The sequence below is a fragment of the Lissotriton helveticus genome, chromosome 1_1 (assembly GCF_964261635.1).
Source record: "Lissotriton helveticus chromosome 1_1, aLisHel1.1, whole genome shotgun sequence".
Taxonomy (NCBI): Eukaryota; Metazoa; Chordata; class Amphibia; order Caudata; family Salamandridae; genus Lissotriton; species Lissotriton helveticus.
In genome coordinates this window covers 1,451,192,505-1,451,219,844 of record NC_136057.1, presented here as the reverse complement: position 1 = coordinate 1,451,219,844, position 27,340 = coordinate 1,451,192,505, and positions in this window count along the sequence as shown.

Sequence of the window (27,340 nt, the reverse complement as noted above, 5' to 3'; positions counted from 1 at the left end):
GGGGGTTGTGTGTGTGAGGGGTTGTGTGTGGTGGGGGTGGGGGTTTGTGTGTGGTTTTGTGTGTGTGTGGTTGTGTGTGGGGGGTTGTGGGGGGTTGTGTGTGTTTGGGGATGTGTGTGTGGGGGGGTTGTGTGTGTGGGGTGGGGTGTGTGTGGGGGGGCTGTGGGGGGATTGTGTGTGGGGGGTTGTGTTTGTGTGGTTGCGTGTTGGGGGTTGTGTGTAGGGGGTTGTGTGTGGGGGGTTGTGTGTGTGAGAGGTTGTGTGGGGGGTGTTGTGTGTGTGGTTGTGGGGTTGTGAGGTTGTGTGTGGGGTTGTGTGTCTGTGGTTATGGGGTTGTGTGTTGGGGTGTGTGTTTGGGGGATTGTGTGTGTGTGGGGGGTTGTGTGTGTGGAGGGGTTGTGTGTGTGGAGGGGTTGTGTGTGTGTGTATGGGGTTGTGTATGAGTGTGGGGGTGTTGGGTGTGTGTAGGGTTGTGTGGTGTGTGCTGTGTGGGGTTGTGTGTGTGGTTGTGTGGGGTTGTGTGTGTGGGGTTTTGTGTGTGGGGGGGTGTTTGTGTGTGTGGGGAGGCTGTGTGGTGTGTGGTGTGTGTGTGTGATTGGGGGTTGTGTGTGTGGGGGGTTGTGGTTGTGTGATTGTGTGCGTGGGGTTGTGTTTGGTGTGTGTGCGTGGGGTTGTGTGTGCATGGGGTTGTGTGTCGTGGGGTTGTGTGGGGTTGTGTGTTGTGTGTGGGGTTGTGTGGGTGTGAGTGGTTGTGTGTGGGGTTGTGCTGTGTGGTGTGGGGTTGTGTGTGTGTTTGTGTGTGGGGGTTGTGTGTGTGGGGGGTGGGGGGTTGTGTGTGGGGGGTTTGTGTGTATGTGGGGGCGGGTTGTGTGTGTGGGGTTGTGTGTGGGTTTGTGTGGCGGGGTTGTGAGGTTATGTGTGTGGGGTTGTGAGTGTGTGGGCTGTGTGTGTGGTTGTGTGTGTGTGGCGGTTTGGGTGGTGTGTGTGGTTTTATGTGTGGGAGGATTGTGTGATGTGTTTGTGTGAGTGTGTAGGGTTGTGTGTGGGGCGGTTGTCTTTGTGTGGGGTGGTGTGTGTGTGGGGGGGTTGTGTGTGGGGGGTTGTGTGTGGGGGGGTTGTATGTGGTGGGGTGGGGGTTTGTGTGTGGTTGTGTGAGGGGTTGTGTGTGTTTGGGGATGTGTGTGTGGGGGGTGGTTGTGTGTGTGGGGTGGTGTGTGTGGGGTGGGGTGTGTGTGTGTGGGGGGGCTGGGGGGGATTGTGTGTGGGGGTTGTGTGTGGGGGGGTTGTGTGTAGGGGGGTTGTGTGTGGGGGGTTGTGTGTGTGTGGTTGTGGGATTTGAGGTTGTGTGTGGGGTTGTGTGTCTGTGGTTAAGGGGTTGTGTGTTGGGGTGTGTGTTTGGGGGATTGTGTGTGGGGGGGGTTGTGTGTGTGGAGGGGTTGTGTGTGTGCGGGTGTGTGTGTGTGTGTGTGTGTATGGGGTTGTGTATGAGTGTGGGGGTGTTGGGGGTGTGTGTGGGGGGTTGTGTGTAGGGTTGTGTGGTGTGTGCTGTGTGGGGTTGTGGTGTCTGGTTGTGTGTGGGATTTTGTGTGTGTGGGGGGTTTGTGTGTGTGGGGGGGTTGTGTGGTGTGTGGTGTGTGTGTGTGATTGGGGGTTGTGTGTGTAGGGGTTGTGGTTGTGTGATTGTGTGCGGGGGGTTGTGTTTGGTGTGTATGTGTGTGGGGTTGTGTGTGCATGGGTTGTGTGTCGTCGGGTTGTGTGGGGTTGTGTGTTGTGTGTGGGGTTGTGTGTGGTGTGTGGGGTTGTGTGGGTGTGAGTGGTTGTGTGTGAGGTTGTGCTGTGTGGTGTGGGGTTGTGTGTGTGTTTGTGTGTGTGTGTTTGTGTGGGGGGGGGATAGGGGGTTGTGTGTGGTGGTTTGTGTGTGTATGTGGGAGTGGGTTGTGTGTGTGGGGTCGTGTGTGGGTTTGTGTGGTATGGGGTTGTGTGTGTGCGGGGTTGTGAGGTTGTGTGTGTGTGGGGTTGTGTGTGTGTGGGGTTGTGTGTGTGGGGTGGTGTGTGAGTGTTGGAGGGGTTGTGTGTGTGTGGGGTTGTGTGTGTGTGGTGGGTTGTGGTTGTGTGTTTGTGTGTGGGGGTTGTGTGTGCGGTTGTGTGGGTGTGTGTTTGGGTTTGAGTGGTTGTGTGTGTGGTTGTGTGTGGGGGGGTTGTGTGTGTGGGGGGTTGTGTGTGGGTTTGTGTGGTATGGGGTTGTGTGTGGGGGGGTTGTGTGCGGGGGGTTATGTGTGGGTGGTTGTGGGTGCTTGTGTGTGTGTGTGTGGTTGTGTTTGTGTATGGGGTTGTGTGTGGGGGGTTGTGTGTGTGGGGGGTGGTGTGTGTGTGGGGGTTGTGTATGTGGGGGGTTATGTGTGGGGGATTGTGTGGGGGGTTGTGTGTAGGGGGTTTATTTGTGTGGTATGTGGTGTGTGTGGGGGGTTGTGTGTGTTGTGGGGTTGTGAGGTTGTGTGTGTGGTTGTGTGGGGGTTGTGTGTGTTTGGTGGGGTGTGTGTGTGGGTGGGTTGTGTGTTGGTGTGTGTGTGTGGTTGTGTGTGTGGTTGTGTGGGGGGGTTGTGGTGTGTGTGGAGGGGTTGTGTGTGTGTGGGGTTGTGTGTGGGGGGTTGTGTGTAGGGGGTTTATTTATGTGGTATGTGGTGTGTGTGGGGGGTTGTGTGTGTTGTGGGGTTGTGAGGTTGTGTATGTGTGGTTGTGTGGGGTTCTGCATGTAGGGGGTTGTGTGTGTTTGGTGGGGTGTGTGTGTGGGTGGGTTGTGTGTTGGCGTGTGTGTGTGGTTGTGTGAGGGGTTGTGTGTGTGTGGGGTTGTGTGTGGGGATTGTGTGGGGGTTGTGTGTGGGGGGGTTGTGTGTGTGGGGGGTTGTGTGCAGGGGGTTGTTTGTGTGGTATGTGTTTGTGGGGGGGTTGTGTGTGTTTGGGGTGTGTGTGTGTGGGGGTGGGTTGTGTGTTGGCGTGTGTGTGTGGTTGTGTGTGTGGTTGTGTGGGGGGTAGTGGTGTGTGTGGACGGGTTGTGTGTGCTTGTGGCTGTGTGTGGGGGGTTGTGTGTGGGGGGGTTGTGTGTGTGGAGGGGTTTTTGTGTGCGGTTGTGTTTGTGTATGTAGGGGGTTGTGTGAGTGAGTGGGGTGGTGTGTGTGGGGGGTATGTGTGAGGTTGTGTGTGGGGGGTGTGGGTTGTATGCTGTGTGGGGTTGGTTGTGTGTGGGGGGATGTGTGTGGTTGTATGTGGTTGTGTTTGTGTCGGATTGTGTGTGGGGTGTTGTGTCGGGGGTTGTGTGCTGTGTGCTGTGTGGAGTTGGTTGTGTGTGTGGGGTTGTGTGTTTGTGGTTATGGGGTTGGGTGTGAGTGTGTGGGGTTATGTGTAGGGGCGGTTGTGTTTGTGGTGGGTTGTGTGTGTGGGGGGTTGTGTGTGTGTGGGTGGTTGTGTGTGTTTGGGGTTGTGTGCAAGTGTGTGGGGTTGTTTGTGTGGGGGTTGTGTGTGTGGGGGTTATGTGTGTGTGTAGGGTTGTGTGTGTGGGGGTTGTGTGGTTGTGTGTATGGGGGTGGTGTGTGTGGGGTTGTGTGTGTGTGTTTGGGTGTGTGTGGGGGTTGTGTATGGGGGTTGTGTGTGGGGGGGCTTGTGTTTGGGGGTTGTGTGTGTGGGGTGGGGTTGTGTGTGTGGGTCTGTGTGTCGGGTTGTTTGTGTGTGGGGGTTTGTGTGGTGTGTGGAGTTGTGTATGGGGGGTTGTGTGTGTGGGGTTGTGTGGGGTTGTGTGTGTGGGGGGTTGTGTGTGTGTGGTTGTGGGGTTGGGGTCGTGTGAGCGTGTGAAGTTGTGTGTGGGGAGATGTGTGTGTGGGGTGGTTGTCTTTGTGTGTGTGTGGGATTGTGTGTGGGGTTTGTGTGTGCGGGGGTTGTGTGGGGGGGTTGTTTGTGTGGGGGGTGTGGGGGGGTGTGGTTGTGTGTATGTTTTTGTGTGTGGTTGTGTGTGGGGGGTTGTGTGTGAGGGGGTTGTGTGTTTGGGGATGTGTGTGGGGGGTGGTTGTGTGTGGGGGGTTTGTGTGGGGGGTTGTGTGTGGGGGAGTTGTGTGTGGGGGGTTGTGTGTGTGGGATGTGTGTGTGTTTGGGTTTGTGAATGAGGTTGTGTGTCTGTGGGGGTTGTGTGTGGGGGTGTGTGGGGGGTTGTGTGTGTGGGGTTGTGTGTGAGTGTGTGGGGTTGTTTGTGTGTGTGGGGTTGTGTGGGGGGGTTGTGTGTATAAGTTTGTGTGTGTGGGGGGTTGTGTGTGTAGGGTTGTGTGTGTAGGGGGTTGTGTGGTTGTGTGTGTGTGGTTGTGTTTGTGTGTGGTTGTGTGGTGTTGTGGTTGTGTGGTGTTGTGTGTGCGTAGGGTTGTGTGCATGGGGGTTGTGTATGTGGGGTTGTGTGTGGGGGGTTGTGTATGTGGGGTTGTGTGTGGGGGGTTCTGTGTGGGGGTGTTGTTTGTGTGTGGGGGGTTGTGTGTGTGAGTTTGTGTGATGTGTGGTGTGTGGGGTTGTGTGTGTGGGGTTGCGTGTTTGTTTGGGTGTGTGGTTGTGTGTGGGGGCTGTGTGTGTGGTGTGTGTGGGGTTTGTGTGTGTATGGATGTGGTTGAGTGTGTGGGGTTGTGTATGTGTGTTTGGGTTTGTGTGTGTGGTTGTGTGTGGGGGTGGGGTTGTGTGTGGTGTGTGTGTGTGGTGTGTGTGAGGGTGGCTGTGTGTGGGGGGCTGTGTGTGAGGGGGGTGGAGTTGTTTGTGTGTGTGGGGTTGTGTGTGGGGGGTTGTGTGTGTGTATGTGGAGGTTGTGTGTGGGAGGCTGTGTGGTGGTTGTGTGTGTGGGGTTGTTTGTGTGTGGGTGTTTGTGTGTTGTTGTGTGTGGTTGTGTGGTGTGTGGGGATTTGTGTGGGGGGGGGGGGTTGTGTGTGGGGGGTTGTGTGGTTGTGTGTGTGGGGGGGTTGTGTGTGGGGGGGTTGTGTGTGGGGGTTGTGTGTATGGGTTTGTGTGGTGTGTGGGGTTGTGTCAGGGGGGTTGTGTGTGGGGGGTTGTGTGGGGGGTTGTGTGTGTTTGGGTGTGTGTCTGGGCTGTGTGTGGGGTTGTTTGTGTGTGGGGGTTGTGTGTGGTGTCTGGGGTTGAGTGTGGGGGGGGTTGTGTGTGTGGGGGGTTGTGTGTGTGGGGGGTTGTGTGGTTGTGTGTGTGGTTGTGTGTGTGTTTGTGTGTGGTTGTGTGTGTGTGGTGTGTGTGGGGGGTTGTGTGTGTGGGGGTTGTGTGTATGTGGGGTTGTGTGAGGGAGGCTGTGTGTCTGGGGCTGTGTGTGTGGTTGTGTGTTCAGGGTTGTTTGTGTGTGGGGGTTTGTGTGGTGTGTGTGGTTGTGTGGTGTGTGCGGTTTCGTGTGTAGGGGGTTGTGTGTGTGGGAGATGTGTGTGTGTGGTGATGGGGTTGTGTGTGTGTGACTGTGTGGGTGGATGTGTGTGTGTGTGTAGGGCGGTTGTCTTTGTGTGGGGTTGTGTGTGTGTGTGTAGGTGGGGTTGTGTGTGTGGGGTTTGTGTGTGTGAGGGGCGTTGTGTGTGTGAGGGGGGTTGTGTGTGCGGGGTTGTGTGTGGGGGGTTGTGTGTGGGGGGTGAGGGGTTGGGTGTGTGGGGGATTGTGTGGTTGTGTGTGTGGTGTGTTTGTGTGTGGTTGTGGGGTTGTGTGGTTGTGTGTGTGTGGTGTTTTTGTGTGTGGTTGTTTGTGGGGGTTGTGTGTGTGGGGGGTTGTGTGTGTGGGGTTGTGTGTGTTTGGGGATGTGTGTGTGTGGGGGTTGTGTGTGTGTGGGGGTTGTGTTTGGGGGGGGTTGTGTGTGTGGGGGGGTTGTGTGTGGGGGGTTGTCTGTGTGGGGGGTTGTGTGTGGGGGGTTGTTTGTGGGGGTTTGTGTGATGTGTGGTGTGTGGGGTTGTGTGTGTGGGGGCTGTGTGTGGGGGGTCGTGTGTGTGGGGGTTGTGTGTGGGGGTGGGAGGGTTGTGTGTCGGGGGTTGTGTATGGGGTGGGGGGTTGTGTGTGTGGGGGTTGTGTGTATGGGGGTTGTGTGTGGGGGGTTGTGTGTGTAGAGTTGTGTGTATGGGGGGTTGTGTGGTTGTGTGTGTGTGTGGTTGTGTTTGTGTGTGGTTGTGTGTGGTTGTGCGTGTTTGTGTGTCTGTGGGGGGTTGTGTGTGGGGTGTGTGTGGGGTTGTGTGTGTGGGGGGTTGTGTGTGAGTGTGTGGGGTTGTTTGTGTGTGTGTGGGGTTGTGTGTGGGGGTTGCGTGTATGGGTTTGTGTGTGTGGGGGGTTGTGTGTGTAGGGTTGTGTGTGTGTGGGGTTGTGTGCATGGGGGTTGTGTATGTGGGGTTGTGTGTGGGGGTTGTGTATGTGGGGGGTTCTGTGTGGGGGTGTTGTTTGTGTGTGGGGGGTTGTGTGTGAGTTTGTGTGATGTGTGGGGTTGTGTGTGTGGGGTTGCGTGTGTGTGTGTTTGGGTTTGTGTGTGTGTGGTTGTGTGGGGGGGTGGGGCTGTGTGTGTGGTGTGTGTGGGGTTTGTGTATGTATGTGGTTGTGTGTGTGTGGTTGTGTGTGTGGTGTTGTGTGTGTGTGTTTGGGTTTGTGTGTGTGGTTGTGTGTGGGGTTGTGTGTGGTATGTGTGTGGTGTGTGTGTGAGGGTGGCTGTGTGTGGGGGGTTGTGTGTGTGGGGGTGGAGTTGTTTGTGTGTGTGGGGTTGTGTGGGGGAGTTGTGTGTGTATGTGGGGGTTGTGTGTGGGAGGCTGTGTGTGTGGTTGTGTGTGTGGGGTTGTTTGTGTGTGGGGGTTTGTGTGGTGTTGTGTGTGGTTGTGTGGTGTGTGGGGTTTTGTGTGTGTGGGGGGTTGTGTGTGTGGGGTTGTGTGTGTGGGGGTTGTGTGGTGTATGTGGTTTTATGTGCGGGGGATTGTGTGATGTGTTTGTGTGAGTTTTGGGGGTTGTGTGTGTGTGTGTGTGTGTGTGAGTGAGTGTGTGGGGTTGTGTGTGGGGTGGTTGTCTTTGTGTGGGGTTGTGTGTGGGGGGTTGTGTGTGTGGGGGGTTGTGTGTGGTGGGGGTGGGGGTTTGTGTGTGGTTGTGTGTGTGTGTGTTGTGTGTGGGGGGTTGTGGGGGGTTGTGTGTGTTTGGGGATGTGTGTGTGGGGGGGTTGTGTGTGTGGGGTGGGGTGTGTGTGGGGGGGCTGTGGGGGGATTGTGTGTGGGGGGTTGTGTTTGTGTGGTTGTGTGTTGGGGGTTGTGTGTAGGGGGTTGTGTGTGGGGGGTTGTGTGTGTGAGAGGTTGTGTGGGGGGTGTTGTGTGTGTGGTTGTGGGGTTGCGAGGTTGTGTGTGGGGTTGTGTGTCTGTGGTTATGGGGTTGTGTGTTGGGGTGTGTGTTTGGGGGATTGTGTGTGTGTGGGGGGTTGTGTGTGTGGAGGGGTTGTGTGTGTGCGGTTGTGTGTGTGTGTATGGGGTTGTGTATGAGTGTGGGGGTGTTGGGTGTGTGTAGGGTTGTGTGGTGTGTGCTGTGTGGGGTTGTGTGTGTGGTTGTGTGGGGTTGTGTGTGTGGGGTTTTGTGTGTGGGGGGGTGTTTGTGTGTGTGGGGAGGCTGTGTGGTGTGTGGTGTGTGTGTGTGATTGGGGGTTGTGTGTGTGGGGGGTTGTGGTTGTGTGATTGTGTGCGTGGGGTTGTGTTTGGTGTGTGTGCGTGGGGTTGTGTGTGCATGGGGTTGTGTGTCGTGGGGTTGTGTGGGGTTGTGTGTTGTGTGTGGGGTTGTGTGGGTGTGAGTGGTTGTGTGTGGGGTTGTGCTGTGTGGTGTGGGGTTGTGTGTGTGTTTGTGTGTGGGGGTTGTGTGTGTGGGGGGTGGGGGGTTGTGTGTGGGGGGTTTGTGTGTATGTGGGGGCGGGTTGTGTGTGTGGGGTTGTGTGTGGGTTTGTGTGGCGGGGTTGTGAGGTTATGTGTGTGGGGTTGTGAGTGTGTGGGCTGTGTGTGTGGTTGTGTGTGTGTGGCGGTTTGTGTGGTGTGTGTGGTTTTATGTGTGGGAGGATTGTGTGATGTGTTTGTGTGAGTGTGTAGGGTTGTGTGTGGGGCGGTTGTCTTTGTGTGGGGTGGTGTGTGTGTGGGGGGGTTGTGTGTGGGGGGTTGTGTGTGGGGGGGTTGTATGTGGTGGGGTGGGGGTTTGTGTGTGGTTGTGTGAGGGGTTGTGTGTGTTTGGGGATGTGTGTGTGGGGGGGTGGTTGTGTGTGTGGGGTGGTGTGTGTGGGGTGGGGTGTGTGTGTGTGTGGGGGGCTGGGGGGGATTGTGTGTGGGGGTTGTGTGTGGGGGGGTTGTGTGTAGGGGGGTTGTGTGTGGGGGGTTGTGTGTGTGTGGTTGTGGGGTTTTGAGGTTGTGTGTGGGGTTGTGTGTCTGTGGTTAAGGGGTTGTGTGTTGGGGTGTGTGTTTGGGGGATTGTGTGTGGGGGGGTTGTGTGTGTGGAGGGGTTGTGTGTGTGCGGTTGTGTGTGTGTATGGGGTTGTGTATGAGTGTGGGGGTGTTGGGGGTGTGTGTGGGGGGTTGTGTGTAGGGTTGTGTGGTGTGTGCTGTGTGGGGTTGTGTGTCTGGTTGTGTGTGGGATTTTGTGTGTGTGGGGGGGTTTGTGTGTGTGGGGGGGTTGTGTGGTGTGTGGTGTGTGTGTGTGATTGGGGGTTGTGTGTGTAGGGGGTTGTGGTTGTGTGATTGTGTGCGGGGGTTGTGTTTGGTGTGTGTGTGTGTGGGTTTGTGTGTGCATGGGGTTGTGTGTCGTCGGGTTGTGTGGGGTTGTGTGTTGTGTGTGGGGTTGTGTGTGGTGTGTGGGTTTGTGTGGGTGTGAGTGGTTGTGTGTGAGTTGTGCTGTGTGGTGTGGGGTTGTGTGTGTGTTTGTGTGTGTGTGTTTGTGTGGGGGGATAGGGGGTTGTGTGTGGTGGTTTGTGTGTGTCTGTGGGAGTGGGTTGTGTGTGTGGGGTCGTGTGTGGGTTTGTGTGGTATGGGGTTGTGTGGCGGGGTTGTGTGTGTGCGGGGTTGTGAGGTTGTGTGTGTGTGGGGTTGTGAGTGTGTGGGGTTGTGTGTGGGGTGGTGTGTGAGTGTTGGAGGGGTTGTGTGTGTGTGGGGTTGTGTGTGTGTGGGGGGTTGTGGTTGTGTGTTTGTGTGTGGGGGTTGTGTGTGCGGTTGTGTGGGTGTGTGTTTGGGTTTGAGTGGTTGTGTGTGTGGTTGTGTGTGGGGGGTTGTGTGTGTGGGGGGTTGTGTGTGGGTTTGTGTGGTATGGGGTTGTGTGTGGGGGGGTTGTGTGCGGGGGGTTATGTGTGGGTGGTTGTGGGTGCTTGTGTGTGTGTGTGTGGTTGTGTTTGTGTATGGGGTTGTGTGTGGGGGGTTGTGTGTGTGGGGGGTGGTGTGTGTGTGGGGGTTGTGTATGTGGGGGGTTATGTGTGGGGGATTGTGTGGGGGGTTGTGTGTAGGGGGTTTATTTGTGTGGTATGTGGTGTGTGTGGGGGGTTGTGTGTGTTGTGGGGTTGTGAGGTTGTGTGTGTGGTTGTGTGGGGGGTTGTGTGTGTTTGGTGGGGTGTGTGTGTGGGTGGGTTGTGTGTTGGTGTGTGTGTGTGGTTGTGTGTGTGGTTGTGTGGGGGGGTTGTGGTGTGTGTGGAGGGGTTGTGTGTGTGTGGGGTTGTGTGTGGGGGGTTGTGTGTAGGGGGTTTATTTGTGTGGTATGTGGTGTGTGTGGGGGGTTGTGTGTGTTGTGGGGTTGTGAGGTTGTGTATGTGTGGTTGTGTGGGGTTCTGCGTGTAGGGGGTTGTGTGTGTTTGGTGGGGTGTGTGTGTGGGTGGGTTGTGTGTTGGCGTGTGTGTGTGGTTGTGTGGAGGGGTTGTGTGTGTGTGGGGTTGTGTGTGGGGATTGTGTGGGGGTTGTGTGTGGGGGGGGTTGTGTGTGTGGGGGGTTGTGTGCAGGGGGTTGTTTGTGTGGTATGTGTGTGTGGGGGGGGTTGTGTGTGTTTGGGGTGTGTGTGTGTGGGGGTGGGTTGTGTGTTGGCGTGTGTGTGTGGTTGTGTGTGTGGTTGTGTGGGGGGGTAGTGGTGTGTGTGGACGGGTTGTGTGTGCTTGTGGCTGTGTGTGGGGGGTTGTGTGTGGGGGGGTTGTGTGTGTGGAGGGGTTTTTGTGTGCGGTTGTGTTTGTGTATGTAGGGGGTTGTGTGAGTGTGTGGGGTGGTGTGTGTGGGGGGTATGTGTGAGGTTGTGTGTGGGGGGTGTGGGTTGTATGCTGTGTGGGGTTGGTTGTGTGTGGGGGGATGTGTGTGGTTGTATGTGGTTGTGTTTGTGTCGGATTGTGTGTGGGGTGTTGTGTCGGGGGTTGTGTGCTGTGTGCTGTGTGGAGTTGGTTGTGTGTGTGGGGTTGTGTGTTTGTGGTTATGGGGTTGGGTGTGAGTGTGTGGGGTTATGTGTAGGGGCGGTTGTGTTTGTGGTGGGTTGTGTGTGTGGGGGGTTGTGTGTGTGTGGGTGGTTGTGTGTGTTTGGGGTTGTGTGCAAGTGTGTGGGGTTATTTGTGTGGGGGTTGTGTGTGTGGGGGTTTATGTGTGTGTGTAGGGTTGTGTGTGTGGGGGGTTGTGTGGTTGTGTGTATGGGTGTGGTGTGTGTGGGGTTGTGTGTGTGTGTTTGGGTGTGTGTGGGGGTTGTGTATGGGGGTTGTGTGTGGGGGGGCTTGTGTTTGGGGGTTGTGTGTGTGGGGTGGGGTTGTGTGTGTGGGTCTGTGTGTCGGGTTGTTTGTGTGTGGGGGTTTGTGTGGTGTGTGGAGTTGTGTATGGGGGGTTGTGTGTGTGGGGTTGTGTGTGTGGGGGGTTGTGTGTGTGTGGTTGTGGGGTTGGGGTCGTGTGAGCGTGTGAAGTTGTGTGTGGGGGAGATGTGTGTGTGGGGTGGTTGTCTTTGTGTGTGTGTGGGATTGTGTGTGGGGTTTGTGTGTGCGGGGGTTGTGTGGGGGGGTTGTTTGTGTGGGGGGATGTGGGGGGGTGTGGTTGTGTGTATGTTTTTGTGTGTGGTTGTGTGTGGGGGGTTGTGTGTGAGGGGGTTGTGTGTTTGGGGATGTGTGTGGGGGGTGGTTGTGTGTGGGGGGTTTGTGTGGGGGGTTGTGTGTGGGGGAGTTGTGTGTGGGGGGTTGTGTGTGTGGGATGTGTGTGTGTTTGGGTTTGTGAATGAGGTTGTGTGTCTGTGGGGGTTGTGTGTGGGGGTGTGTGGGGGGTTGTGTGTGTGGGGTTGTGTGTGAGTGTGTGGGGTTGTTTGTGTGTGTGGGGTTGTGTGGGGGGGTTGTGTGTATGGGTTTGTGTGTGTGGGGGGTTGTGTGTGTAGGGTTGTGTGTGTAGGGGGTTGTGTGGTTGTGTGTGTGTGGTTGTGTTTGTGTGTGGTGTGTGGTGTGGTTGTGTGGTGTTGTGTGTGCGTAGGGTTGTGTGCATGGGGGTTGTGTATGTGGGGTTGTGTGTGGGGGGTTGTGTATGTGGGGTTGTGTGTGGGGGGTTCTGTGTGGGGGTGTTGTTTGTGTGTGGGGGGTTGTGTGTGTGAGTTTGTGTGATGTGTGGTGTGTGGGGTTGTGTGTGTGGGGTTGCGTGTTTGTTTGGGTGTGTGGTTGTGTGTGGGGGCTGTGTGTGTGGTGTGTGTGGGGTTTGTGTGTGTATGGATGTGGTTGTGTGTGTGGGGTTGTGTATGTGTGTTTGGGTTTGTGTGTGTGGTTGTGTGTGGGGGTGGGGTTGTGTGTGGTGTGTGTGTGTGGTGTGTGTGAGGGTGGCTGTGTGTGGGGGGTTGTGTGTGAGGGGGGTGGAGTTGTTTGTGTGTGTGGGGTTGTGTGTGGGGGGTTGTGTGTGTGTATGTGGAGGTTGTGTGTGGGAGGCTGTGTGGTGGTTGTGTGTGTGGGGTTGTTTGTGTGTGGGTGTTTGTGTGTTGTTGTGTGTGGTTGTGTGGTGTGTGGGGTTTTGTGTGGGGGGGGTTGTGTGTGGGGGGTTGTGTGGTTGTGTGTGTGGGGGGGGTTGTGTGTGGGGGGGTTGTGTGTGGGGGTTGTGTGTATGGGTTTGTGTGGTGTGTGGGGTTGTGTTAGGGGGGTTGTGTGTGGGGGGTTGTGTGGGGGGTTGTGTGTGTTTGGGTGTGTGTCTGGGCTGTGTGTGGGGTTGTTTGTGTGTGGGGGTTGTGTGTGGTGTCTGGGGTTGAGTGTGGGGGGGTTGTGTGTGTGGGGGGTTGTGTGTGTGGGGGGTTGTGTGGTTGTGTGTGTGGTTGTGTGTGTGTGTTTGTGTGTGGTTGTGTGTGTGTGGTGTGTGTGTGGGGGGGTTGTGTGTGTGGGGGTTGTGTGTATGTGGGGTTGTGTGTGGGAGGCTGTGTGTCTGGGGCTGTGTGTGTGGTTGTGTGTTCAGGGTTGTTTGTGTGTGGGGGTTTGTGTGGTGTGTGTGGTTGTGTGGTGTGTGCGGTTTCGTGTGTGGGGGGTTGTGTGTGTGGGAGATGTGTGTGTGTGGTGATGGGGTTGTGTGTGTGTGACTGTGTGGGTGGATGTGTGTGTGTGTGTAGGGCGGTTGTCTTTGTGTGGGATTGTGTGTGTGTGTGTAGGTGGGGTTGTGTGTGTGGGGTTTGTGTGTGTGAGGGGCGTTGTGTGTGTGAGAGGGGTTGTGTGTGCGGGGTTGTGTGTGGGGGGTTGTGTGTGGGGGGTGAGGGGTTGGGTGTGTGGGGGATTGTGTGGTTGTGTGTGTGGTGTGTTTGTGTGTGGTTGTGGGGTTGTGTGGTTGTGTGTGCGTGGTGTTTTTGTGTGTGGTTGTTTGTGGGGGTTGTGTGTGTGGGGGGTTGTGTGTGTGGGGTTGTGTGTGTTTGGGGATGTGTGTGTGGGGGGGGTTGTGTGTGTGTGGGGGTTGTGTTTGGGGGGGTTGTGTGTGTGGGGGGGTTGTGTGTGGGGGGTTGTCTGTGTGGGGGGTTGTGTGTGTGGGGTTGTTTGTGGGGGTTTGTGTGATGTGTGGTGTGTGGGGTTGTGTGTGTGGGGGCTGTGTGTGGGGGTCGTGTGTGTGGGGGTTGTGTGTGGGGGTGGGAGGGGTTGTGTGTCGGGGGTTGTGTATGGGGTGGGGGGTTGTGTGTGTGGGGGTTGTGTGTATGGGGGTTGTGTGTGGGGGGTTGTGTGTGTAGAGTTGTGTGTATGGGGGGTTGTGTGGTTGTGTGTGTGTGTGGTTGTGTTTGTGTGTGGTTGTGTGTGGTTGTGCGTGTTTGTGTGTCTGTGGGGGGTTGTGTGTGGGGTTGTGTGTGTGGGGGGTTGTGTGTGAGTGTGTGGGGTTGTTTGTGTGTGTGTGGGGTTGTGTGTGGGGGTTACGTGTATGGGTTTGTGTGTGTGGGGGGTTGTGTGTGTAGGGTTGTGTGTGTGTGGGGTTGTGTGCATGGGGGTTGTGTATGTGGGGTTGTGTGTGGGGGTTGTGTATGTGGGGGGTTCTGTGTGGGGGTGTTGTTTGTGTGTGGGGGGTTGTGTGTGAGTTTGTGTGATGTGTGGGGTTGTGTGTGTGGGGTTGCGTGTGTGTGTGTTTGGGTTTGTGTGTGTGTGGTTGTGTGGGGGGTGGGGCTGTGTGTGTGGTGTGTGTGGGGTTTGTGTATGTATGTGGTTGTGTGTGTGTGGTTGTGTGTGTGGTGTTGTGTGTGTGTGTTTGGGTTTGTGTGTGTGGTTGTGTGTGGGGTTGTGTGTGGTATGTGTGTGGTGTGTGTGTGAGGGTGGCTGTGTGTGGGGGGTTGTGTGTGTGGGGGGTGGAGTTGTTTGTGTGTGGGGGGTTGTGTGGGGGAGTTGTGTGTGTATGTGGGGGTTGTGTGTGGGAGGCTGTGTGTGTGGTTGTGTGTGTGGGGTTGTTTGTGTGTGGGGGTTTGTGTGGTGTTGTGTGTGGTTGTGTGGTGTGTGGGGTTTTGTGTGTGTGGGGGGTTGTGTGTGTGGGGTTGTGTGTGTGGGGGTTGTGTGGTTGTGTGTGGGGGGTTGTGTGTGGGGTTGTGTGTGGGTTTTGTGTGTGTGGGGTTGTGTGTGGGGTTTGTGTGTATGGGTGTGTGTGGTGTGTGGGGTTGTATCAGGGGGTTGTGTGTGGGGGGTTGTGTGTGTTTGGGTGTGTGTCTGGGCTGTGTGTGTGGTTGTGTGTGTGTGGGGTTATTTGTGTATGGGGGTTTGTGTGGTGTGTGTGGTGTCGGGTTGTGTGTGGGGGGTTGTGTGTGTGGGGGGTTGTGTGGTTGTGTTTGTGGTTGTGTGTGTGTGTGTGTTTGTGTGTGGTTGTGTGGTGTTGTGTGTGTGTGGTGTTGTGTGTGTGGGGGTTGTGTGTGGGGGGTTGTGTGTATGTGGGGTTGTGTGTGGGAGGCTGTGTGTCTGAGGCTGTGTGTGTGGTTGTGTGTTCAGGGTTGTTTGTGTGTGGGGGTTTGTGTGGTTGTGTGGTGTGTGCGGTTTCGTGTGTGGGGGCGTTTTGTGTGTGGGGGATGTGTGTGTGGTTATGGGGTTGTGTGTGTGTGACTGTGTGGGGGGATGTGTGTGTGTGTACGGCGGCTGTCTTTGTGTGGGGTTGTGTGTGTGTGTGTGTAGGTGGGGTTGTGTGTGGGGGGTTTGTGTGAGGGGGCGTTGTGTGTGTGTGAGGGGGGTTGTGTGGGCGGGGTTGTGTGTGGGGGGTTGTGTGTGGGGGGGTTGTGTGTGTGGGGGGTGGGGGTTGGGTGTGTGGGGGGTTTGTGTGGTTGTGTGTGTGGTGTGTTTGTGTGGTTGTGTGGTTGTGTGTGTGGTGTTTTTGTGTGTGGTTGTGCGTGGGGGGGTTGTGTGTGTGTGGTTGTGTGTGGGGGGGTTGTGTGTGTGGGGTTGTGTGTGTTTGGGGATGTGTGTGTGTGGAGGTTGTGTGTGTGTGGGGGTTGTGTGTGTGGCGGGTTTTGTGTGTGGGGTTGTTTGTGGGGGGTTTGTGTGTGTTTGTGTGATGTGTGGTGTGTCGGGTTGTGTGTGTGGGGGGCTCTGTGTGTCTGGGTGTGTGGGGGGTTGTGTGTGGGGGGTTATGTGTGGGGGTGGGGGATTGTGTGTGGGGGGTTGTGTGTGGGGGTGGGGGGTTGTGTGTGTGGGGGTTGTGTGTATGGGTTTGTGTGTGGGGGTTTGTGTGTGGGGGGTTGTGTGTGTAGAGTTGTGTGTGTGGGGGTTGTGTGGTTGTGTGTGTGTGGTTATGTTTGTGTGTGGTTGTGTAGTATTGTGTGTGGGGGGGGTTGTGTGCATGGGGGGTTGTGTATGTGGGGTTGTGTGTGGGGGGTTGTGTATGTGGGGTTGTGTGTGGGGGGTTGTGTATGTGGGGTTGTGTGTGGGGGGGTTCTGTGTGGGGGTGTTGTTTGTGTGTGTAGGGTTGTGTGATGTGTGGGGTTGTGTGTGTGGGGTTGCGTGTGTGTGTGTGTTTGGGTTTGTGTGGTTGTGTGTGGGGTGAGGCTGGGTGTGTGTGGTGTGTGGGGTTTGTGTATGTATGTGGTTGTGTGTGTGGGGTTGTGTGTGTGTGTTTGGGTTTGTGTGTGTGGTTGTGTGTGGGGGTGGGGTTGTGTGTGGTGTGTGTGGGGTGTGTGTGTGTGGGGGTGGTTGTTTGTGGGGGGTTGTGTTTATGGGTTTGTGTGGTATGTGGGGGGTTGTGTGTGTGTATGTGGGGGTTGTGTGTGGGAGGCTGTGTGTGTGGTTGTGTGTGTGGGGTTGTTTGTGTGTGGGGGTTTGTGTGGTGTTGTGTGTGGTTGTGTGGTGTGTGGGGTTTTGTGTGTGTGGGGGGTTGTGTGTGTGGGGGGTTGTGTTGTGTGTGGGGGGGTTGTGTGTGGGGATGTGTGTGTCTGGTTATGGGTTGTGTGTGTGGGGTTGTGTGTGGGGGTTGTGTGTATGGGTTTGTATGGTGTGTGGGGTTGTGTCAGGGGGGTTGTGTGTGGGGGGTTGTGTGTGTGGTTGTGTGTGTTTGGGTGTGCGTCTGGGCTGTGTGTGTGGTTGTGTGTGTGTGGGGTTGTTTGTGTGTGGGGGTTTGTGTGGTGTTGTGTGTGGTGTCTGGCTTATGTGTGTGGGGGTTGTGTGTGTGGTTGTATGTGTGTGTTTGTGTTTGTGTGTGGTTGTGTGGTGTTGTGTGTATGTGAGGTTTTGTGTGTGGGGGGGGTTGTGTGTATGTGGGGTTGTGTGTAGGAGGCTGTGTGTCTGGGGCTGTGTGTGTGGTCTTGTGTGTGGAGTTTGTGTGTGGGGGTTTGTGTGGTGTGTGTGGTTGTGTGGTGTGTGCGGTTTCGTGTGTGTGGGGGGTTGTGTGTGGGGTTGTGTGTGTGGAGTTATGTGTGTGTGGGGGATGTGTGTGTGTTTATGGGGTTGTGTGTGACTGTGTGGGGGGATGTGTGTGTGTGGGGGCGGTTGTCTTTGTGTGGGGTTGTGTGTGTGTGGGTGGGGTTGTGTGTGTGTAGGTGGGGTTGTGTGTGGGGGGTTTGTGTGTGTGGGAAGCGTGTGTGTGTGAGGGCAGTTGTGTGTGCGGGGTTGTGTGTGGGGGGTTGGGTGTGTGGGGGGTTGGGTGTGTGGGGGGTTTGTGTGGTTGTGTGTGTGGTGTGTTTGTGTGTGGTTGTGGGGTTGTGTGGTTGTGTGTGGTGTTTTTGTGTGTGGTTGTATGTGGGGGGGTTGTGTGTGTGGAGTTGTGTGTGTTTAGGAATGTGTGTGTGTGGGTTGTGTGTGTGGGGGGTTGTGTGTGGGGGGTTGTGTGTGGGGGGTTGTTTGTGGGGGGTTTGTGTGTGTTTGTGTGATGTGTGGTTTGTGGGGTTTTGTGTGTGGGGGGGGTTGTGTGTGGGGGGTTGTGTGTGTGGGGTTGTGTGGTTGTGTGTGTGGGGGGTTGTGTGTGTGGGGTTTGTGTGTGTGGGGTTGTGTGTGGGGGGTTGTGTGTGTGGGGGGTTGTGTGGTTGTGTGTGTGGTTGTGTGTGTGTGTGTTTGTGTGTGGGTGTGTGGGGTTTGTGTGTGTGGGGGGGTTGTGTGTATGTGGGGTTGTGTGTGGGAGGCTGTGTGTGTGGTTGTGTGTTCAGGGTTGTTTGTGTGTGGGGGTTTGTGTGGTGTGTGTGGTTGTGTGGTGTGTGCGGTTTCGTGTGTGGGGGGGTTGTGTGTGTGGGGGATGTGTGTGTGTGTTTATGGGGTTGTGTGTGTGTGACTGTGTGGGGGATGTGTGTGTGTGTGTGGGGCTGTTGTCTTTGTGTGGGGTTGTGTGTGTGTGTAGGTGGAGTTGTGTGTGTGGGGTTTGTGTGTGTGGGGGGCGTTGTGTGTGTAAGGGGGGTTGTGTGTGCGGGTTGTGTGTGGGGGGTTGTATGTGTGGGGGGTTGTGTGTGTGGGGGGTTGGGTGTGTGGGGGGGTTGTGTGGTTGTGTGTGTGGTGTGTTTGTGTGTGGTTGTGTGGTTGTGTGTGTGGGGGTTGTGTGTGTGGGGTTGTGTGTGTTTGGGGATGTGTGTGTGGGGGGGTTGTGTGTGTGGGGGGGGGTTGTGTGTGTGGGGTTGTGTGTGTGGGGGGTTGTGTGTGTGGGGTTGTTTGTGGGGTGTGTGTTTGTGTGATGTGTGGTGTGTGGGATTGTGTGTGTGGGGGGGCTGTGTGTGTCTGGGTGTGTGGGGGGTTGTGTATGTGGGGTTGTGTGTGGGGGGGTTGTGTGTGTGGGGTTATGTGTGGGGATGGGGGGTTGTGTGTGTGGGGGTTGTGTGTGGGGGTGTGGGGTTGTGTGTGTGGGGGTTGTGTGTGGGGGGTTGTGTGTGGGGGTTGTGTATGTGGGGTTGTGTGTGGGGGGTTGTGTATGTGGGGTTGTGTGTGGGGGGTTCTGTGTGGGGGTGTTGTTTGTGTGTGTGTGGGGTTGTGTGCATGGGGGGGTTGTGTATGTGGGGTTGTGTGTGGGGGGTTGTGTGTGGGGGGTTGTGTATGTGGGGTTGTGTGTGGGGGGTTGTGTATGTGGGGTTGTGTGTGGGGGTTCTGTGTGGGGGTGTTGTTTGTGTGTGTGGGGTTGTGTGTGAGTTTGTGTGATGTGTGGTGTGTGGGGTTGTGTGTGGGGTTGCGTGTGTGTGTGTTTGGGTTTGTGTGTGGTTGTGTGTGGGGGTGAGGCTGTGTGTGTGTGGTGTGTGGGGTTTGTGTATGTATGTGGTTGTGTGTGTAGGGTTGTGTGTGTGTGTTTGGGTTTGTGTGTGTGGTTGTGTGTGGGGGTGGGGTTGTGTGTGGTGTGTGTGGGGTGTGTGTGTGTGTGGGGGTGGTTGTGTGTGGGGGGTTGTGTGTATGGGTTTGTGTGGTATGTGGGGGGTTGTGTGTGTGTATGTGGGGGTTGTGTGTGGGAGGCTGTGTGTGTGGTTGTGTGTGTGGGGTTGTTTGTGTGTGGGGGTTTGTGTGGTGTTGGGTGTGGTTGTGTGGTGTGTGGGGTTTTGTGTGTGTGGGGGGTTGTGTGTGTGGGGGTTGTGTTGTGTGTGTGGGGGGGTGTGTGTGGGGATGTGTGTGTGTGGTTATGGGTTGTGTGTGTGGGGTTGTGTGTGTGGGGTTGTGTGTGGGGGTTGTGTGTATGGGTTTGTATGGTGTGTGGGGTTGTGTCAGGGGGGTTGTGTGTGGGGGGTTGTGTGTGTGGTTGTGTGTGTTTGGGTGTGCATCTGGGCTGTGTGTGTGGTGTTGTGTGTGTGTGGGGTTGTTTGTGTGTGGGGGGTTGTGTGGTGTTGTGTGTGGTGTCTGGGGTTGTGTGTGTGGGGGTTGTGTGTGTGGTTGTATGTGTGTGTTTGTGTTTGTGTGTGGTTGTGTGGTGTTTTGTGTGTGTGAGGTTGTGTGTGTGTGGGGGGGTTGTGTGTATGTGGGGTTGTGTGTAGGAGGCTGTGTGTCTGGGGCTGTGTGTGTGGTCTTGTGTGTGGAGTTTGTGTGTGGGATTTGTGTGGTGTGTGTGGTTGTGCGGTGTGTGCGGTTTCGTGTGTGTGGGGGGTTGTGTGTGGGGTTGTGTGTGTGGAGTTATGTGTGTGTGGGGGATGTGTGTGTGTTTATGGGGTTGTGTGTGTGACTGTGTGGGGGGATGTGTGGGGGTGGTTGTCTTTGTGTGGGGTTGTGTGTGTGTGGGTGGGGTTGTGTGTGTGTATGTGGGGTTGTGTGTGGGGGGTTTGTGTGTGTGGGAAGCGTGTGTGTGAGGGCGGTTGTGTGTGCGGGGTTGTGTGTGGGGGGTTGTGTGTGTGGGGGGGTTGGGTGTGTGGGGGGGTTTGTGTGGTTGTGTGCGTGGTGTGTTTGTGTGTGGTTGTGGGGTTGTGTGGTTGTGTGTGGTGTTTTTGTGTGTGGTTGTATGTGGGGGGGGTTGTGTGTGTGGAGTTGTGTGTGTTTAGGAATGTGTGTGTGTGGGTTGTGTGTGGGGGGGGTTGTGTGTGTGGGGTGTGGGGTTGTTTGTGTGTGGGGGTTTGTGTGGTGTTGTGTGTGGTTGTGTGGTGTGTGGGGTTTTGTGTGTGGGGGGGGTTGTGTGTGTGGGGGGTTGTGTTATGTGTGTGGGGGGTTGTGTGTGGGGATGTGTGTGTCTGGTTATGGGTTGTGTGTGTGGGGTTGTGTGTGGGGGTTGTGTGTATGGGTTTGTATGGTGTGTGGGGTTGTGTCAGGGGGGTTGTGTGTGGGGGGTTGTGTGTGTGGTTGTGTGTGTTTGGGTGTGCGTCTGGGCTGTGTGTGTGGTTGTGTGTGTGTGGGGTTGTTTGTGTGTGGGAGTTTGTGTGGTGTTGTGTGTGCTGTCTGGGGTTGTGTGTGTGGGGGTTGTGTGTGTGGTTGTATGTGTGTGTTTGTGTTTGTGTGTGGTTGTGTGGTGTTGTGTGTGTGTGAGGTTTTGTGTGTGGGGGGGTTGTGTGTATGTGGGGTTGTGTGTAGGAGGCTGTGTGTCTGGGGCTGTGTGTGTGGTCTTGTGTGTGGAGTTTGTGTGTGGGGGTTTGTGTGGTGTGTGTGGTTGTGTGGTGTGTGCGGTTTCGTGTGTGTGGGGGGTTGTGTGTGGGGTTGTGTGTGTGGAGTTATGTGTGTGTGGGGGATGTGTGTGTGTTTATGGGGTTGTGTGTGACTGTGTGGGGGGATGTGTGTGTGTGGGGGCGGTTGTCTTTGTGTGGGGTTGTGTGTGTGTGGGTGGGGTTGTGTGTGTGTAGGTGGGGTTGTGTGTGGGGGGTTTGTGTGTGTGGGAAGCGTGTGTGTGAGGGCGGTTGTGTGTGCGGGGTTGTGTGTGGGGGTTGTGTGTGTGGGGGGGTTGGGTGTGTGGGGGGGTTGGGTGTGTGGGGGGTTTGTGTGGTTGTGTGTGTGGTGTGTTTGTGTGTGGTTGTGTGGTTGTGTGTGGTGTTTTTGTGTGTGGTTGTATGTGGGGGGGTTGTGTGTGGAGTTGTGTGTGTTTAGGAATGTGTGTGTGTGGGTTGTGTGTGGGGGGGGTTGTGTGTGTGGGGGGTTGTGTGTGGGGGGTTGTTTGTGGGGGGTTTGTGTGTGTTTGTGTGATGTGTGGTTTGTGGGGTTTTGTGTGTGTGGGGGGTTGTGTGTGTGGGGTTGTGTGTGTGGGGTTGTGTGGTTGTGTGTGTGGGGGGTTGTGTTTGTGGGGTTTGTGTGTGTGGGGTTGTGTGTGGGGGGTTGTGTGTGTGGGGGTTGTGTGGTTGTGTGTGTGATTGTGTGTGTGTGTGTTTGTGTGTGGTTGTGTGGTGTTGTGTGTGTGGTGTTGTGGGTGTGTGGGGTTTGTGTGTGTGGGGGGGTTGTGTGTATGTGGGGTTGTGTGTGGGAGGCTGTGTGTGTGGTTGTGTGTTCAGGGTTGTTTGTGTGTGGGGTTTGTGTGGTGTGTGTGGTTGTGTGGTGTGTGCGGTTTCGTGTGTGGGGGGGTTGTGTGTGTGGGGGATGTGTGTGTGTGTTTATGGGGTTGTGTGTGTGTGACTGTGTGGGGGATGTGTGTGTGTGTGTGTGGGGCTGTTGTCTTTGTGTGGGGTTGTGTGTGTGTAGGTGGAGTTGTGTGTGTGGGGTTTGTGTGTGTGGGGGGCGTTGTGTGTGTAAGGGGGGTTGTGTGTGCAGGTTGTGTGTGGGGGGTTGTATGTGTGGGGGGTTGTGTGTGTGGGGGGCGGTTGGGTGTGTGGGGGGGTTTGTGTGGTTGTGTGTGTGGTGTGTTTGTGTGTGGTTGTGTGGTTGTGTGTGTGGGGGTTGTGTGTGTGGGGTTGTGTGTGTTTGGGGATGTGTGTGTGGGGGGGTTGTGTGTGTGGGGGGGGTTGTGTGTGGGGGGTTGTGTGTGTGGGGGGTTGTGTGTGTGGGGTTGTTTGTGGGGTGTGTGTTTGTGTGATGTGTGGTGTGTGGGATTGTGTGTGTGGGGGGCTGTGTGTGTCTGGGTGTGTGGGGGGTTGTGTATGTGGGGTTGTGTGTGGGGGGTTGTGTGTGTGGGGTTATGTGTGGGGGTGGGGGGTTGTGTGTGGGGGGGTTGTGTGTGGGGGGGGTGGGGTTGTGTGTGTGGGGGTTGTGTGTGGGGGGTTGTGTGTGGGGGTTGTGTATGTGGGGTTGTGTGTGGGGGGTTGTGTATGTGGGGTTGTGTGTGGGGGGTTCTGTGTGGGGGTGTTGTTTGTGTGTGTGTGGGGTTGTGTGCATGGGGGGTTGTGTATGTGGGGTTGTGTGTGGGGGGTTGTGTGTGGGGGGTTGTGTATGTGGGGTTGTGTGTGGGGGGTTCTGTGTGGGGGTGTTGTTTGTGTGTGTGGGGTTGTGTGTGAGTTTGTGTGATGTGTGGTGTGTGGGGTTGTGTGTGGGGTTGCGTGTGTGTGTGTTTGGGTTTGTGTGTGGTTGTGTGTGGGGGTGAGGCTGTGTGTGTGTGTGGTGTGTGGGGTTTGTGTATGTATGTGGTTGTGTGTGTAGGGTTGTGTGTGTGTGTTTGGGTTTGTGTGTGTGGTTGTGTGTGGGGGTGGGGTTGTGTGTGGTGTGTGTGGGGTGTGTGTGGGGGTGGGTGGTTGTGTGTGGGGGGTTGTGTGTATGGGTTTGTGTGGTATGTGGGGGATTGTGTGTGTGTATGTGGGGGTTGTGTGTGGGAGGCTGTGTGTGTGGTTGTGTGTGTGGGGTTGTTTGTGTGTGGGGGTTTGTGTGGTGTTGTGTGTGGTTGTGTGGTGTGTGGGGTTTTGTGTGTGTGGGGGTTGTGTTGTGTGTGGGGGGGCGTGTGTGGGGATGTGTGTGTGTGGTTATGGGTTGTGTGTGTGGGGTTGTGTGTGTGGGGTTGTGTGTGGGGGTTGTGTGTATGGGTTTGTATGGTGTGTGGGGTTGTGTCAGGGGGGTTGTGTGTGGGGGGTTGTGTGTGTGGTTGTGTGTGTTTGAGTGTGCATCTGGGCTGTGTGTGTGGTGTTGTGTGTGTGTGGGGTTGTTTGTGTGTGGGGGTTTGTGTGGTGTTGTGTGTGGTGTCTGGGGTTGTGTGTGTGGGGGTTGTGTGTGTGGTTGTATGTGTGTGTTTGTGTTTGTGTGTGGTGTTGTGTGTGTGTGAGGTTGTGTATGTGGGGGGGTTGTGTGTATGTGGGGTTGTGTGTAGGAGGCTGTGTGTCTGGGGCTGTGCGTGTGGTCTTGTGTGTGGAGTTTGTGTGTGGGATTTGTGTGGTGTGTGCGGTTTCGTGTGTGTGGGGGGTTGTGTGTGGGGTTGTGTGTGTGGAGTTATGTGTGTGTGGGGGATGTGTGTGTGTTTATGGGGTTGTGTGTGTGACTGTGTGGGGGGATGTGTGCGTGTGGGGGCGGTTGTCTTTGTGTGGGGTTGTGTGTGTGGGTGGGGTTGTGTGTGTGTAGGTGGGGTTGTGTGTGTGGGGTTTGTGTGTGTGGGAAGCGTGTGTGAGGGCGGTTGTGTGTGCGGGGTTGTGTGTGGGGGGGTTGTGTTTTTGGGGGGGTGGGGGGTTGGGTGTGTGGGGGGTTTGTGTGGTTGTGTGTGTGGTTTGTTTGTGTGTGGTTGTGTGGTTGTGTGTGGTGTTTTTGTGTGTGGTTGTATGTGGGGGGTTGTGTGTGTGGAGTTGTGTGTGTTTAGGAATGTGTGTGTGTGGGTTGTGTGGGGGGGTTGTGTGTGGGGGTTGTTTGTGGGGGGTTTGTGTGTGTTTGTGTGATGTGTGGTTTGTGGGGTTTTGTGTGTGTGGGGGGTTGTGTGTGTGTGGGGTTGTGTGTGTGGGGTTGTGTGGTTGTGTGTGTGGGGGGTTGTGTGTGTGGGGTTTGTGTGTGTGGGGTTGTGTGTGGGGGGTTGTGTGTGGGGGGTGTTGTGTGGTTGTGTGTGTGGTTGTGTGTGTGTGTTTGTGTGTGGTTGTGTGGTGTTGTGTGTGTGGTGTTGTGGGTGTGTGGGGGTTGTGTGTGTGGGGGGGTTGTGTGTATGTGGGGTTGTGTGTGGGAGGCTGTGTGTCTGAGGCTGTGTGTGTGGTTGTGTGTTCAGGGTTGTTTGTGTGTGGGGGGTTGTGTGGTGTGTGTGGTTGTGTGGTGTGTGCGGTTTCGTGTGTGGGGGGGTTGTGTGTGTGGGGGATGTGTGTGTGTGGTTATGGGGTTGTGTGTGTGTGACTGTGTGGGGGATGTGTGTGTGTGGGGCGGTTGTCTTTGTGTGGGGTTGTGTGTGTGTGTAGGTGGAGTTGTGTGTGGGGGTTTGTGTGTGTGGGGGGCGTTGTGTGTGTGAGGGGGGGTTGTGTGTGTGGGGTTGTGTGTGGGGGGTTGTGTGTGGGGGGGGTGGGGGGTTGGGTGTGTGGGGGGGTTTGTGTGGTTGTGTGTGTGGTGTGTTTGTGTGTGGTTGTGTGGTTGTGTGTGTGGGGGTTGTGTGTGTGGGGTTGTGTGTGTTTGGGGATGTGTGTGTGGGGGGGTTGTGTGTGTGGGGGGTTGTGTGTGGGGGGTTGTGTGTGTGGGGGGTTGTGTGTGTGGGGTTGTTTGTGGGGGGTTTGTGTGTGTTTGTGTGATGTGTGGTGTGTGGGGTTGTGTGTGTGGGGGGCTGTGTGTATCTGGGTGTGTGGGGGGTTGTGTATGTGGGGTTGTGTGTGGGGGGTTGTGTGTGTGGGGTTATGTGTGGGGTTGTGTGTGGGGGGTTGTGTGTGGGGGGTGGGGGGTTGTGTGTGGTGGTTGTGTGTATGGGTTTGTGTGTGGGGGGTTGTGTGTGTAGAGTTGTGTGTGTGGGGGTTGTGTGGTTGTGTGTGTGTGGTTATGTTTGTGTGTGGTTGTGTGGTATTGTGTGTGTGTGGGGTTGTGTGCATGGGGACTTGTGTGTGGGGGGGTTGTGTGTAGAGGGTTGTGTACGTGGGGTTGTGTGTGGGGGGTTGTGTACGTGGGGTTGTGTGTGGGGGGTTGTGTACGTGGGGTTGTGTGTGGGGGGTTGGGGGGTTGTGTGTGTGGGGTTACGTGTGTGTGTGTGTTTGGGTTTGTGTGTGTGTGGTTGTGTGTGGGGGTGAGGCTGTGTGTGTGTGTGGTGTGTGGGGTTTGTGTATGTATGTGGTTGTGTGTGTGGGGTTGTGTGTGTGGGGTTGTGTGTGTGTGGGTTTGTGTGTGTGGTTGTGTGTGGGGGTGGGGTTGTGTGTGGTGTGTGTGTGGGGGGGTTGTGTGTGTGTGGGTGGTTGTGTGTGGGGGGTTGTGTGTATGGGTTTGTGTGGTATGTGGGGGGTTGTGTGTGTATATGTGGGGGTTGTGTGTGGGAGGCTGTGTGTGTGGTTGTGTGTGTGGGGTTGTTTGTGTGTGGGGGTTTGTGTGGTGTTGTGTGTGGCTGTGTGGTGTGTGGGGTTTTGTGTGTGTGGGGGGGGTTGTGTGTGTGGGGGTTGTGTTGTGTGTGTGGGGGGTTGTGTGTGGGGATGTGTGTGTGGTGTTATGGGTTGTGTGTGTGGGGTTTTGTGTGGGGGTTGTGTGTATGGGTTTGTATGGTGTGTGGGGTTGTGTCAGGGGGGTTGTGTGTGGGGGGGTTGTGTGTGGTTGTGTGTGTTTAGGTGTGTGTCTGGGCTGTGTGTGTGGTTGTGTGTGTGGGGTTGTTTGTGTGTGGGGGTTTGTGTGGTGTTGTGTGTGGTGTCTGGGGTTGTGTGTGTGGGGGTTGTGTGGTTGTGTGTGTGGTGGTATGTCTGTGTTTGTTTGTGTGTGGTTGTGTGGTGTTGTGTGTGTGTGAGGTTGTGTGTGTGGGGGGGTTGTGTGTATGTGGGGTTGTGTGTAGGAGGCTGTGTGTCTGGGGCTGTGTGTGTGGTTGTGTGTGTGGGGTTGTTTGTGTGTGGGGGTTTGTGTGGTGTGTGTGGTTGTGTGGTGTATGCGGTTTCGTGTGTGTGGGGGGTTGTGTGTGTGGGGTTATGTGTGTGTGGGGGATGTGTGTGTGGGGGATGTGTGTGTGTGGTTATGGGGTTGTGTGTGTGACTGTGTGGGGGGATGTGTGTGTGGGGGGGGCGGTTGTCTTTGAGTGGGGTTGTGTGTGTGGGTGGGGTTGTGTGTGTAGGTGGGGTTGTGTGTGTGGGGTTTGTGTGTGCGGGGGCTTTGTGTGTGTGAGGGGGGTTGTGTGTTCGGGGTTGTGTGTGTGGGGGGTTGTGTGTGTGGGGGGTGGGGGGTTGGGTGTGTGGGGGGTTTGTGTGGTTGTGTGTGTGGTGTGTTTGTGTGTGTTTGTGGATGTGTGTGTGTGGGGGTTGTGTGGGTGGGGGGGTTGTGTGTGGGGGGATTGTGTGTGTGGGGGGGTTTGTGTGTGTGGGGTTGTTTGTGGGGGGTTTGTGTGTGTTTGTGTGATGTGTGGTGTGTGGGGTTGTGTGTGGGGGGCTGTGTGTGTCTGGGTGTGTGGGGGGTTGTGTATGTGGGGTTGTGTGTGGGGGGTTGTGTGTGTGTGGGGTTATTTGTGGGGGTGGGGGGTTGTGTGTGGGGGGGGTTGTGTGTGGGGGGTGGGGGGTTGTGTGTGGGGGGGTTGTGTGTGTCTGGGTGTGTGGGGGGGTTGTGTATGTGGGATTGTGTGTGGGGGGGTTGTGTGTGTGTCGGTTTGTGTGTGGGGGTGGGGGTTGTGTGGGGGGGGTTGTGTGGGGGGGTGGGGGGTTGTGTGTGGGGGGGTTGTGTGTGTGGGAGGTTTGTGTGTGTGGGGTTGTGTGGTGTGTGGGGTTGTGTGTGTGGGGGGTGTGTCTTTGTAAGTGGTTGTACGGTTGTGTGTGTGGTTGTGTGCTTGTGTGTGGGGGGTTGTTGTGTGCATGGGGGTTGTGTGTCGGGGTTGTGTGTGTTTGGGTGTGGGGGGTTGTGTGTGTGGGGTTGTGTGTGGGGGGGTTGTGTGTGGGGGGGGTTGTGTGTGTGCGTGTGGTTATGGGGTTGTGTGTTGGGAGTTGTGTGTTGGGGTGTTTGTGGGGGTGGGGGTGTGTGGTTGTGTGTTTGGTTGTGTGTGGGGTTGTGTGTGTGGGGGTTGTGCTGTGTGTGGGGGGGTTGTGGTTGTGTGTGGGGTTGTGTATGGGGGTTGTGTGTGTTGGGTTGTGTGTGGGGGATGTGTGTGTGTGGTTTTGTGTGTGGGGGGGTTGTGTGTGTGAGTGTGTGGGGGGGTTGTGTGTGGGGGGTTGTGTGTGGGGGGTTGTGTGTGGGGGGGGTTGTGTGCGTGGGGGGTTGTGTGTGTGTGGAGTTGTGTGGGGGGTTGTGTGTGTGAGGTTGTGTGTGTGAGTGTGTGGGGTTGTGTGTGTGGGGGTTGTGTGTGTGGAGGGGGTTGTGTGTGCGGGGGGTTGTGTGTGTGGGGTTGTGTGTGTGGGAGGTTGTGTGTGTGGGGTTGTATGTGGGGTTGTGTGTGTGGGGTGGGTTTTGTATGTGGGGTAACAGAATGGGATGGGTGGGGAGGTAAGCCGGTGAATGGGATGGAAAGGAAGGGGGTGTTAGAGCATTAAAGAGGTAAAGAAGAAAGTAATGGAAATAAAGGGGGAGGGGAACATGGAGGGAGAGGGGTAGTGGGAGGGTGGAGTAAAGGGAAAGAAGGGATGGGCTAGGGAAGGGCGGGGGAAGGGAATGGAAAGGAAATAAAGAATGAGGGGAAGAAGGCATGGAAGAGGAAGGAGGTGAAAGGCATGGAAAGGAAGCGAGAAGGGAGGGGAAAGGGCAAATGAGAGAGAGGGGGTGAGGGGAAGGGTAGTGAGGGGAAGGGTAGGGTATGGAAGAAGGGATGGGTGAGGGGAAAGGGGAGGGAATGGTGAAGAGGAAGGGAGGTGAAGGAGGAATAATAAGGAAGAAAGGATGGGTAAGTGGAAGGGGAGCAGAAAAGGAGCAGAGGTGATGGGAACAGATTGGAAGGGAAAGAGGCTGTGAATGGGAGGGAATGGAGGGGAAGAGAAGGGAAGGGGTGGGGTGGAGATGGAAAAGGAGATAAGAGAGTGCAGGATGGAACCGGAATGGATTGAATGGGAAGGGGAGGGGAGTGACAGAAGGGGAGAGGATTAAAGAGTGATGGAGAAAAAGGGAACT